The sequence below is a fragment of the Lissotriton helveticus genome, chromosome 2_1 (genome assembly GCF_964261635.1).
Source record: "Lissotriton helveticus chromosome 2_1, aLisHel1.1, whole genome shotgun sequence".
In the NCBI taxonomy this organism is placed as follows: Eukaryota; Metazoa; Chordata; class Amphibia; order Caudata; family Salamandridae; genus Lissotriton; species Lissotriton helveticus.
Window position 1 is genome coordinate 1,000,131,580 of NC_136059.1, and position 14,371 is coordinate 1,000,145,950.

A 14,371-nucleotide genomic window follows, 5' to 3' on the forward strand; every position below is an offset into this window, starting at 1 on the left:
ACCAGAAATCCCTTGTTCGGGCTTGGTGTTATTTGGTGCTATTTTGACCTAACACTTTAAAACTGAATATCTACGGTTTTACTGATTGGACTTTGGTCAGTTTGGTCTTCTTTCATTTATTAAACACTTGTCTATTCTTCGAAACTTGGTGTGGGATCTTTTTGTATAGTGACTTACTGTTTTACAGTTTGAAATGTTTGACCAAAACGTTACACATTCCTTTCAAGGTAAGTGTGACGGATCTGTGCCAAGCTACCAGGGGACTGAGCACAGATTAAATTGGGGTTTGCTTGTTCCTTACTGTGACTAGGATGTTGGTTGTTGCGTGACCAGGGTCACACTCCAGTCAACCAGTAACCCGATTTCTAACGATCCCTGATCTAGAATCTCCGTAAAACCATTGTAGGAAGAGCAATAACATCCATATCTGTGAAGGATAATTCTTTGCCTTGTTGAGAAATGCCACACAAACACAATTGTGCGCACACACCCACACAGACCCCGACCATTGACAGGAATTAATTCTGTAATTATTATTCTAACTACACCTTTGCTCTGATAATGGGAGTGGTTATGAAGAGGACCAAGGACAATTTAACTGCACTTTTAGTTTTTTGATGCACTCTCTCGAATGTACCAAAACACCATATGGGGACCAATCCTCATAACGCACTGTTCCTCACAAAGATAGTGTTTGTCTGGATCTGTAAGGGTGTACCTATGCTATGAGGACTGACCCGATCCTCACAGCATGGGTAATACACCCACACACACACACACACACACACACACACGCACACACGCACGCACGCACACACACACACACACACACAGATACAGATCAGAAGCCCTGATGAATTCAAGTGAACTATGTTTGCAAAAATTGTTTTGGCTTTAAAAAGAGTACAAAATCATCTCCTTGGTCTGGTTTCAGTCGTGTGCATGGGATACAGGTTTAAAGACAATTGACCTACTCAGAACGATATTTGTAATGAGTGAATGTCTGACCGCTGAAAGGAGGGAAGGGATTAACAGAGTTTGTACTAACTCGTTAGAGGCGACAATACCAGTGCAATGAGGGAAGGTGAGATTGATAGTTAGAGGAGTGAATGTAGATAATTGTTTAAATTTCGATTTACCTACTCCCTGCATAGTACCTGAGATCCCCTGATTGTGTGTTCTGTCTCTCGTACAGTATCGCACTAAATACATTTCTAGGTAAATACTACAAGGACTCTGACTGGTACAACTAATGAAAACAAGACCTCAATATTTCTCATTTGATTTAGGGCACTTTTTAAAAATGTTTTGGGTCTAGAAGAAGAAATTGTGCTGTTATTCACGAATTATACTCATAGCTTTCCAGGAAATTGAGCTATTCTCTTTGAACACTCTGGTGGAAAATTTGGAATTACGAGCTTCACTGCTTGGTAGGGAGACAGGAGTATTTTTGTTTTCATTTATGTCTGAATCATCTATTCAATTCAATTCCAATTTATCGGTTACTTATTTTAAATAAACATAAAAGCACATACACATTTCTGCATAATCAATATTCCATTAAAAAAATTATTAGAATGCAGTCGTAACATAATTACAAAAAGAAGTAAGACTGAACACATATTCATACTCATAATAGTCATCTATTCATTGTAATGCTCTTTGTACGGCAGTGAGTGCCCTCTTGAGCAACATTTTTGACCAAAATAGTTTCTGCTGCTGCAAATAAATAGCATCAATGCATAAAGGAACACAAAGCAGATTGACTGCACTTCATGAAACCTATTTTGATCTTCATTTCTCAGGTTACTGTATTTGTGGTGAATGCGCTTAAAGGAAAAACCACTGTTGAGCATTTCAGAAAAAAAATTAAACAGTATTTTCTTTAAACCAAAAATTCACTAACCTCGCTGATAATTTGAAAACAGGAGATCTGAAATAATGTTTGAATTTGTTTTCATTACCAGATAATGACTCGGAGAAAGAAAAGCCCAAGCAAGCTGTCAAGCCCAGAAGAGGCAGAGCTCGATATGCAGTAAAAGCAATTGACAGTGATGAAGAGAATGAAAGTGAACAAGAGGAAGAAGTTAAAGCACCGCGAAGGAAAAGAGTCAACAGAAGAAAACCAGTTAAAGACGATGACAGTGAGGATGAGAGCGAATCAGAAACAGAAGATCCGAAAGGCAGGAAGAGAAGCGGGCAGTCTGATAATAAAAGTAAAGGATCAAACACCAAAAAGCAGAAAGAGGAAGCAAATAAAGGAAAACAAGCAGGCAAAGGGCAAGCTAATAACCAGAAGAATGGCAAAAAGAAGAAAAAGAAGGACACCAGGTACAGTGAGGTCAAAGTGCATTAAAGAATACAAGCCCCATGTATGAATCGTTTTTAATCCTCTTTTGATAGGTTGAAAAATGAAAATTAAATGTATCAAAGTTATGATGTGTTTGTATACATTTTATTGACCTTTCTTTTATGTATAATCAGACCAATATGAAAGACAGTTGCAAAAGATGGGTAATAATGTATGACTGAACAAACGAAATAAAATTATATTCTAATACATTCCACTGAGTGTCGGACAATAAGAGAAGGTAGTACACAGTAAGGGACAATATGACGTTGGATAGGGTAATGATCCAGTACTTCACACAATATTGTAGGAAGAAGAAATCTACTTACAGTTCGAAGAAAGCTACATTCAGGAAACCCTAAACATACATAGTAACTATCCAGGAGAGAATGGGGGAAATATCCATTAGCAATGCAGCCAGGCGAGTGTAAGCATAGGAAGGTACCCCAAATGTCCTAGAAAATTTGTGCTTGATCGTTCAGTCTGTAGATCAGACGTTCATGGGCTGCACTCGTAACCATGTAGTCCATCAAGTCCTCGAGAATAGGAGCTACGGGTTTTGATCACCTGTTCGGGAGGCTACAAATCTTTGCTGCAGCCATGGCAGTGTCCATCTATCGTTTGTTATGCCGAAAAAGGGTAGTGATGTTTTGATTATCCTGCAACACAGCAATGGAGGCAGAAGGGGCAAAGTTAAACCCAGAAGTACTGTAAGAACTTGCCAAAGCTGAGTCCAGCAGGATAGAAGCACGGGGCACACTTGTAGGACATGCAGAATATCACAATTCGATTGGGCACACCTCTAGCAGTTGGATGTGTTTGTCAATTTCACTTTGAAGAACTTGTCTGGGGTTTAGGCCAGTCTTGGAGGATTCTAAAATAACAACATTTTATCCGGGTTTCTTAGAGACCTCTATCGTGTTTTGCGCTAAGTTGCTTCTGTTCGGATGGGGAATATGTAGCCATTGCTGCCAGGGGCAGCAAAGGAGCTGTTTCATGGAATCAGAGAACATTTTGGTGATGATAAAGTCAAAGAGGTCTGTGATCAACTTCTTATAGTGCCCCCATCGTACCAAGTAGAGATGGAATGACTAGGAGATATGGAGCCATTTGCAAGCCATCCATAATTAGTGAAAGCAGTGGTGTAGCTGCATGTATATCCTGAATTGAGCTCTAGGCAATCAGTATTGTTCAAAGAGTTCTGCAAAGGTCTTTATCAATCCATTCACCAGTAGGTGACTCACCTTGGTAATTCCCCTTATGTGTCATTCTACCATTAGGAAGGGTTGGGTATCTATGGTGAGAGCAGTGTTATGCCATAAGTGGGCATAAGATGCATGAAACCATCCTCCTGAAGGAGATAATGCGTCGTTGTCCAAACATTATTCATTTCCAACAGGATAGGGTTATGGGTGCCCATGTAAGTCTTAGGAGCAGCAAAGAGAACTGATGGGCCTTGGGCTCTCTCATGTAGTTGTTGTTCGATCATGACCCACATAGGCGGTTCCTTATGCAGGTTCATATGGTTAGCCATTTGGGAGAGGTGTTGCACCCTGTAGTGAGATTCGATGTGAGGGAGGCAGAATTCTCCTGAGGTTGTAGCTGCATATAGTTTGGGAGCTGCCAGTCTAGGTGGGGTAGAGTCCCAATTGTACCAGTGAATAGCAATATCAATTCGGTTTAAAATTCCTGCCGGTATTATAACTGATAACATGCTGAAAATCTAATTGAAACTGGGGTCTATGATCATCTTAACTGCTTGGATCATGCCTATAGCAATAATTGAAGGGATCTTCATTTTTGTTTTATCCAGTAGCTCGATGGGGCCATCATTGTCTTGAATTATGGTGGGGAAGTCAGAACCTACCTGCTCTCCCCAGTAGTTCAGCCCACTGGAAATCCAGATCACTGGTAATTGATGCAAGGAATGTTGTGCTGTATGAAGAGTCATGGGCATCGCCTCTGTTTTAGACCACTTTATTCAATATCCTGAAAAACAGGAAAAGTTGGTAATAAGTGTAATCCGCTCCGATATGAAGCTAATGGGCTTCCTTAATTTCAAAAGTACATCATAAGCATACAGAACTAGCTCAAGCTCACCTGATGGCATTCGCATACCCAAGATGGTTGTGGAAGAGCAGATGGCAGTGGTTAGACGAAAAAGTAAAGGGGACAGGATTCATCCCTGTTGCTTATCCTGTTGAATAGGAATAAGGTCAGAGAGGAAGGGATTACAAATTATCCATCCAGAATGTGTATTATGGAGCCATTGAATCACATTTAAGTAGCGTTGGCATAGTGCCCAAAACGTGTCATGGTGTGTAAGAGATAGGGCCATTCCTCACAGTCTAACATCTTCTCAGTGTTAAGTGAAAGTAGCAGTTTTGTGTTTTAGTCGGACCTGGTTTGCCAAAGGATATGTATCAAAGTATGAAGGTGGTTACGGGAAGAGCGATGTTTCACATACCAAACTTGGCTTTCAAGTAGATCACTTTCCCAAGCCTGTTAGCCAGGACATTCGCCAAGATCTTCATTTTCCAGTTCAGTAGAGAAATGAGGTGGTAACTGGTACAGCAACTATATCCTAATCTAGTTGAGCATGAGGGAGATGTGTGTTCTGTTAAATCCCTCTCTCAATGGACATGTGGCTGTAGCATCGCAAAGGAGTTAAGTGAGGAGTGGTACTGTTTTCAAAAGCGTGATTTTGTAGAATTCTACGAGGAATCTGTTGTTACCAGGCACTTTGCCAGTTATCATTAACTGGAGAGCCTCGCTCACTTCTTCCCTTGTGATATTGTGCGCTAATTCCACCCATAATCGGTCAGGGTGAGTGGGCAGATAAAATAACGAATCTTCACTTGTGGTATACCCAGGTTATTTCGAAGTGTTTAGATTAGAGTAGAAAGAGGCAAATTCACAAATTCACGGTCTATGAGGTCAGGTTGGGAAAGGTAAAACAGCTGGTATAGCAGATTTGCCTTCTTGTTGCTGAATCTGCATAGCCAGCAGCTTGCCTTCTTTCTTATCAAGTTCGCAAATCTTCTGCTTGATCCCCGTTAGAGCCTTTTTCATCACCATGATATAAACAGAATTCAGCTCAAATTTCCTCTCCAGTAAAGAACGTAAAACAGGCCTGTGTGGGCGGTATTGATATTCCTCTCGCAAGGTCATTATTTCGGATTACAAAACTCTCTCTTTGTTTTCAGATGTATTTCACGCTATGTAAGATTACCTGATCAAGAGCACTAGGAGAGAAGCCTACCCAGCCACCTATAGGAGCTGCTTAGAGATATTTTTAAAGGCTTGATACATATTGAGCCAGGAGACAAGTTTATATTTCACTTCCAACAAGCAGAATTTTCACCACCTCAAGCAAATGTATTGGTGCATGATCAGAGATACCTCCCACCATGATCTCACAGGTCCGGATCTTCAGTGGGGCAGCTGCATTTGCGAAAAAGAAATCAATTCTGGAATCAAAGCTGTGGGCTAGAGAGAAGTAGGTATGCTTCTTTCCCGTAGGGTGGATTAGGTGCCTCGGGTGCTGTAAGGAATCATCAGCCATGATATCACTCAGGATAGCTATATCCTGAGTACGTCGAAGGTCAGGACAGCCAGTCTTATCCAGAAAGGGGTTTAGCACCATGTTCCAACCACCCCCAATAATTACTGTAGCAGAGCCAAAGTCAGTTAGCAGACACGTTGATTTGGTGAACCATAGTTGCTTAGTTCAAATAGGCGAATAGACAGATCCCACAATGAGGGAGTGGCCTGATATTTGCAGGCAGGCACAAATTTATCAGCCATTAGAGTCTGTCTACCTGCACTGGCAGCCTCTTATGAAGACGATTGGCCACCCCATTCTTCCTAGAGGGAGTCGAGGGGCCAGGATAATCCATAAATGAAGCATCCAAACCATAGGCGGATATTACTTTATCCATGCACTCACATTTAAGTTCAACAGATTCAAGGGCATTAAGATGTGTTTCCTGCACCAGCGCAATGCCAGGTCATATGGGCCATGCTGTTGGCGTTGAAGGACCATATGTCTAGGTCCTTGAAACGGTGCAGCGTCATGGTTGTGAATCATCGTGCAGCAAAGATGGTCGTACGAAATGAAGTCAGGTATGTAGAGCGGGGCCCTATGAAGTGGCCCAACTAAAGGCCTTTGAGTGGGGTAGTAGAAGTCCCCGGTATGTCAATCTCATCCTACTTAGCAAATGAAGAAAAATGAAGTGATCCATGGTTGAGGGAGGGTGATAACAGCAGTTGACAAGGTTGTAAAGGAGGGCCATAGGACATAAGGAGAGGTTTCTTGGGGGAGCATGATTTATCTCTGTAGGCAGGATGTGAGAAATCCTCCAGTTTTTTGCATTCCCTTTCCACCTGCTGTAATTAGGCATCAGAGGGCTTTGGGACATCTTGGCTGTCGATTGTGAAGTGTCCATGTTCATGGTTTGGGTCCCAGTATTTTCAAACCAGAAGGCTAGCTCCACCTGTGTCATGAGATTCTTTGGTATGGCCGTTCACAGTAACAATTCTAAGTGCTGGGCCTAAGAGAACAAACTGTAAGTCAGGTTTTTCGAGCATGGGATGCAGGACCAGAAACTTCTTGTGTACAATGCATTTCATATCAGAAGTCTGCTGAGATTATTATCCTTTTATCCTTGAAGGAGTATGGTCCGTGCTTTATGGCATCTGATAGAATTGCGCTTACATTTTGAGAATGAAGGAGGTTAGCTATCGGGTGTGTGGTGGTCCAGGAAGTGGCGTTATGGGCCGCTGGCCGATGTGCTCATTGGAAATCCAGTGGTGGGGTAAAAGACCTAAGGTTATACACCTTAGACCTAAGGCTATACATGATGTAGTTCATAAAATAGTTCCGGCTCTTACGACTTTGTGTAATACCATCATTGAGGAGAGATATTTTCCTGGGGAATAGAAAAAAGCCTATGTCCTTCCGCTTTTAAAAAAGCCCTCTCTAGACCCTTTGATAGAGAATAATTATTGACCTATGTCTCGGCTACCTTTCCCTGCAAAGGTTATAGAAAAACCTTTTAATAAAACTCGTAGACTACCTCGAAAATAACCAAATACTGAACCAAGTACAGTTTGGTTGTAGGCCAATTCACAGCAATGAAACTGCACTGGTAGCAGTCTCAAAAGAAATAAGATTCATTATGGATTGGTGAAGGCTGTAGGGATTTGTTTGGATCTTCCCACGCCTTTCATACTGTGAGCCATGTGGTTCTGTTGAAGTGGCGGGAAGACTTTGGCATTACAGGATTACCCTGAATTGCATTGCCTCATTCCTGAAAGTTCCCAAACCAATGGTGACCTTTGTGGCGTTTAATTCAAAATCTTTTGCCCTGCCTTGCGAGGTCCCCAAGGGGTCATCTCTCAACCCAATGCTTTTTAATATCTACGTGGCTCCATTAGCCAAGCTTATGCAATCTTTTGGCTTCGCCACAGTAGTGTGTACTGATGATATTGATTTCTAACAACGTAATGGTGGAGGCTGATTGATTCAACAGATGTATGCTAGCAATCAATGGATGAGCAAAAACTGTCTAAAACTTAACTCCCAAAAAACTGAAGTCCCTATTTTTAGGAAGAAGATCGACTTCTGGGGTCATGCATGGTGGCCTCAGTCTCTCGGGTCTCTTCCTTTGCCAGTTTCCAAAGCAAGGAACTTATGGGTAATTTTTGATGCAGAGTTGTCATGCGAGGCCCAGAGAAATAAACTGTCATCATCTTGTTTTTATCATGAGAATGTTGAAGAAAGTGTTACCCTTTATACCCCCAGATCTGAGAAAATCAATGGTCATATCCTTAGTCTTATCAAGGCTTGATCACTGCAATGCCCTATATATTGACATTATTCAGCAATCACTTATTAAGCTACTGATGTTGCACAGCACTGCTTGTCACTTACTGCAAAAAAATCCAAAGTTCGCGTCTGCAGCAGGAGCATTGATGGAGCTTCATTGAATCCCGGTAAGGAAGAGGATTGCCTTTTAAGGCTTTGTGTCTGGCACACAAAGCATCACATGGTTTAGGTCCAGAGTACCTCAAAAGTAAGCTTAGGAGGTACTTTCCTAAGAGACTCCTACAGTCAGCCACCTCAAAATCAGTGATTATTTCCAGGATTAAGAAAGTGGCGTGGGCGGCCCTAGCTTTGTTAATTTCACATGCATTCTCTGGAACAGCCTGCCCCAGCACATAAAAAGTCAGACTAATTTTCTCTGTTTCTGGAAGCATTTAAAAACTTGGCCATTTTCTCCTTCCTTATAGCCTGGTTGTTCTTAGTGAATGGTTATTGATGCCTCTGTGACTGGAAGTATAACTATGCAGCGCTAAGACGCCTAAGCTCAATGACAAGCTTTAGAAGTTCTTGCATCATTAAATTAAAGATGTCTGTGAGCTAGAGAATAACGTTTGTATGAAGCTTAAGACAGCCTAAGGGTCCTCTGTTTCTGATGTTGTTTCAACAGCTTTGATCCTCCAAATCTGTGAGTTTCTTTTGTGTGTTCTAGAGTGACGCAATCCATGTCATAGATTCCGTCACCTTAAGATGAAAATCATCCAGACGTTTGTCAGCAGAATCCAGTCTGTGTCATAGATGAGGCATTTCACTCTTGAAGGTCTTGAGCTCACTATTTTTTTCTTTGGTGAATTGTTCTAACGTAGATATTGTGGGTTGCATAAGTTTGTGTTCGGCAATGATCCAGTCTAGTGTCACTCCAGAAGCTGTTTTTAGGGCCTGGAGGTTGTTTAGGTCGGGTAGCTTTTGCAAAAGTCAGTTGATGATTACCTTTGTTACCTGGCATCTATGCAAGCAGGGTTAAGAACAAGGAGAGGGGTGTCTTTGTCCCCCAACCGAGTCTTAAGAGGTGCAGCAAGTCACATTAAGGATTGTTCTGGCAAGACATGGAATCACTCACAGTAGGTTATAAAACAGGGGCAGTGCAAGTGTCCTCAGAGTTCAGTAGTGGAGACATTTGGAACCAGTAAGAGACAAGAAAAGGAAAAACAGCAGCAGCAATATTGAAGATGTTCACTAGATGGCAGCTAATGATCACCAAAAGGATGTCTTCTACAGTTATTGCATTCTCAGTGGGTGGACATGTTGGTGGATCCCAATTCAAAATGGCAAGCCAATTATCAGGTAAGTACTTGTATCAGGAAGGTAAGATTCCCAGAGCCCCCTAGTGTTCTCCTCAAGGCCCTGAAAATTGCTAGTGAGTGAGTTTTGGCGGCACACCAGGAAGTACCAGAAAGGGTCAATGTAGGGGAAAAAAGGTCCCTTGGAGGCAGTCTGCTGTCAGGAGACACTGTGGCAGCACCTGCAACCTCCTGGTGATAGAGTGGATTTATTTCAAGGCAATACCAACAGGTCCCATTGTGTGAGCTGCCTGGCATGCTCACATACCTCCAGCACAGTGCTGCAGCAGAGAAGAGCCAAATTGCAGCACCGGTAAGTGCCCCAGAGGTTGTGCTCCCCGTGGATGCTCCTGACAGGGAGGGGGATGCGAATCACTTAGTACAGAAAGACCATGTAGGGTAAGCATCACTGGAGCAAAACTAAAGAGCAGTCATTTTTATCATGGGTGTGCTCCGCTTCAAAGTGATATTGTGAGTCACATAGTGGAAGTTGTCCGTCAGTAAAAGTAGCAGCTATGGATCATAGGGGTAGCAAAAAATGGTTGGAAGGATCACTATATGCTCTTCTAACGAGTGTTTGCAATGGGAAACTTTTCTTGGTATGGTGACCTTGACCCTTCGAGTAACAGAATAATAAAGATTGAGGATCCCTCCTGCCACCATTCCAATCTCTATGGTCACTGCCGACCTGAAAGAGGGTTTGGAAGGGTGGATGGTAGTCTAATGTGTCTCTGCTAACTCCTGCCAGTCTTGAGCTCTCAGATCAGAGGGAGGTGGAAGAATGTCAGTGATTTGCTGCAATCAAAACACACACATTTCTGTATGTTCCACTTGCATTGTCACATTTATTTATAAAGATACATTGCACATTTTGCGAAAAGTTAATTTTTTCAATAATTCTATTGATTTTTCTTCTTCATGCTGCAGACCTTGAAAAAGCTCCAGGCCTGTATGCCACTAGGAGGAGAAACATGTGTTGTCTGTTTTGTTGTTCAACTACAATGACGATTCAGCATGAAGAAAAGAACAAAGTACAATTACTAAAATTAACTTTTTGCAAAAATGTATCTGTATAAGTAAATTTGATAATGGCTTTGGGACATTATGAAGTGAACCAAAAAGGATATTGACCTATGGGTGCAAGCATTCCTAACGATAGTCTCTTCCCCTGGGGAGAAGTTAGCCCCGCCCTTCCCTCACAAATGCAATACTTTGGCAAACCATTGTAAGTGCAGAAGACCAGTGAAGGTAATCCTAGTGGGAGTCACAGGGCCTTGCATTTATATTTAATAACACACACCCTTGCCCCAGGGTTTATTTCCTTAATGCATGGATCAATTTCTCTGCTCTCCTTGCACAGTCCTCAGTCTGGGAAGGGCTGCAAAGGCCTACAGGTAGGCGGGGAAAGGGTGGCAGTATGACAAGAATAGTTTTTTTTATTTGGGGTGAATGGAGTATTGCCAAAGAAGGTGGGAATGCTGGCGCATATACATTTTTAATAATTGGGCGGGGGGCTAAGAGAGGTTAGAGGGTGTTGAAAACGGTTATTTTGTTCATCTTCACTGCTCAGCTGCTCTTGCATAGCAGATCATTGGGATCCATTTACATGGTGTAATAACGTGTGGCATCCAAATATTAACATGAATATGGGCAGCTATCGATAATGAGGAATTTTACATCACTGTTTTACGAATGGCCTCATAGACAAACTGAACTTTGCTCTTGTCAATTTCTTTATTTAAAGCATATCGGTGGAAAGGTTTTTATATTTGTATACATACCTATCTATATGCTGATTGCTTCTTTTTATGATGGCCGTGACACTGATATAACTGAAGCTATTATTCTGCAATCTCAAATCTTCATGTGAAATCCATTCTAGTAATATCTTTAATCAAGGTTTTCTTATTTTATTGTCATGGATGAGGCTGGGTTCACACTGAAATAATAATTGATGTTACAGGGAGATAGGAACATTTGATAGCTTTTGTGCAGTTCTTGTTAAGAAGTGCAATTTAACTTCCCAGGCATTAACCAGTTACCACTTTCCACTAGCTTTGTTGGTTATTGGAACTGCTAATTCCATACAACTCAACAACTCTTTACTGGTAAATATTTCACCCGGTCTGTTGTGTTTACCTCTTAGCCTTACACATTCTTCAGCTTGAACAGTACACCTGACTTTTAACTAAGCATAGTAAGCAGATCACTTGGGATTCAATCAAATAATTTAGCATCAAGATTCCTTTTAGGTTCATATTTTTTGACCAGTGACTGTCCCCACAATTACAATATTTTATAGAATTCCGATAACTCGACCCCTGGCACTTTTTGGCCATAAGATTATGTAACTGGCCATTGTGGAATACCAAGCAGGTTAATAGACTTAATAAACTTAACCCTACCTTCTTTTTCACTAAAATTATTGGGGATGATTCACAAAGACAAATATGCATAGGTATATCCACTCACTCCAAGATCTACTTCTTCAGATAGTAGTACATCAAATGTATTTCTCTATTCACCATTTACTAGTAGAAATTTACACTGTAAATTAAATTAAAATAATTATTATTGACATGAAAATTAAATAATACAATTACAACAGATTAACCCCTTATTTATCAACAATGATTTAAAATAAAATAACCCTTCCATGGTTTTTTGAATTATATGTGAATAAACTTGATTAAAAGTGATGTTTTTCTTTTGAATTTTGTTATATTTTAAAAAAAATAGTTAAATTTTTCAGTCATTTTTAAATTATGTGTAATATTAAATTTATATGAAAAAGCAAAATCTTCAGTAATTAAACCTAACTGTTATCACTAAAATAAATCTATTTAATTCATATGTAGATTTAATTTATTTAATTCAGCATCAATTCCTATGGGCTGTTAATTTATTTTAATGCCTCCATTATTTTCTAAACATGTCTGTTCTGGTACCATATGTTGACCGTTTATTTAATTTTGTAAATATTTTTTAATCATTTTGAATTGGAGTGTGCTAGTACTTTTTAGTTTATCCTGGATTTCTAAACAAAATATCATAAACATATTTAATTTATTATGTATATTTAAAAACATCTATTTAATTAAATTAATGCCTCCTTATGTTTTGGGTTATTTTCGAATTAGTTACAGTTTTTTTGTTTTGAATTATTATAATATTTTTTCTGTTACAGATTTGAAAATATTTATAATGCTGGAATGCTTTTAAAATGTGGTTTATATTTGGTTAAAAAAAACATGAAAACGTGAATTATAAAAAACGTAGGTTACACAGAAGGGTAAACCCGGAATCACTGGGACCTGGGTACTAGACAATTTATAATTGGGTGGTCCCAGTATTTATAACATCACAAGTGTTAGCGGTCAAGACAAATTGTAAAACAGATATTCAAGATAAACAAATCATAACCAAATTTGAGTTGCAGTGTTATTTAATCACACTGACACTGATCATAGGTTATTCAGACGGAAGAAAACCACATTGAACATTGAACATTCAATACATAATTGGCGACATTGCAGTGCCCAGCAGATGGGGTAGGGGTAGGGGTGGGAAAGGCTGTGATTCTGGTGAGGTAGTGGGATGGAAAAAGGGCAAATCACATATAATGCAAGCACATATTATTAATGTGCCAAAAAAGAACACGAATCAAAAACAACATAAAATAGAAGTACACAATATCTGATTAATTCAGGATTTCGATGCATGTTTACTTTCGGATTTGTATCCCAGCTCACCTGTTCTTTTGATCCACTTGGACAGTACTTGTTTCAATTCATTTTCTGTGTAAGTTTTGCGCTTGTTAGCCGAACACCTTTTGTCTCTGCAACCATACCCATATACTAGGCCTGGCTGACGGTCACCTTATTCTTTCATGTGGCTTCTCACTCCTCCCTTGCCATGAGCCTATGTCGCCATGTTTGTCCCCAACATTGATTTGTGAGAGGACCTTACATCCTCATTCACGGTAATTATATATGCACATCCTTCCCTAGGGACGTTTTTAATCTTCCACCATATTCGCTAGGGGTGTGACCATCCTTTCTCTCCTTAGGTGCCCCTTAATCCCACTCCACCCACTCACTTTCCTGAGAAAGACCCCAACTGTAAGGCTCTCGAGGAGGCCTACGTCTTCAAGGGGGTCGAAACGTCGACAACCGTCAAATGCCGGTCTTACCTACAGTACTTGAATTACTGAGCAATTATATGTTACATGGCATACAAGTACAGATATTGTGTACTTCTATTTTATGTTGTTTTTGATTCATGTTCTTTTTTGGCACATTAATAATATGTGCTTGCCAAGTATGGGTGAATGTTGCAGATCTGCGGTCCGCGAATTCGCGCGAAATCGCAAAAAAGTCAGTCAAAAAAGATTTGTGATGTTATAAATACTGGGACCACCCCATTATATACAACGTTATAAAAACGTAAACATTTAGATGTTTAATTTTATATATATTTAAATTGAAAGTAGGAAATAGGTTTATGTATTTAAAATGATGTCCCACGGGGTGTTGTATTACGTTCACACATCCATTATTGTCTGTAGGAGTAAGCTTGTCTGGTGCTAAACTTACTCTAAGGTGGAGATAGAGTACATTTACACCTTTTAGAATCTATTTCATCGTACTGACTAAAGAAGTGTACTTTGTGAATAGCATTGGGATTAGCCTTTTGAGGTTAGTTGTTTGCATTAGCATGTCCACCCTGAAATCCCTCTGCAACAATATTTCAAATTATTTCTATTCTGTTTCATGTTTGATGCTGAAAGACTGAGAACCAACTACTTTGCACACACTATACCACTGAAAAATTCTGCTTCCTGTGGATGCCATATTT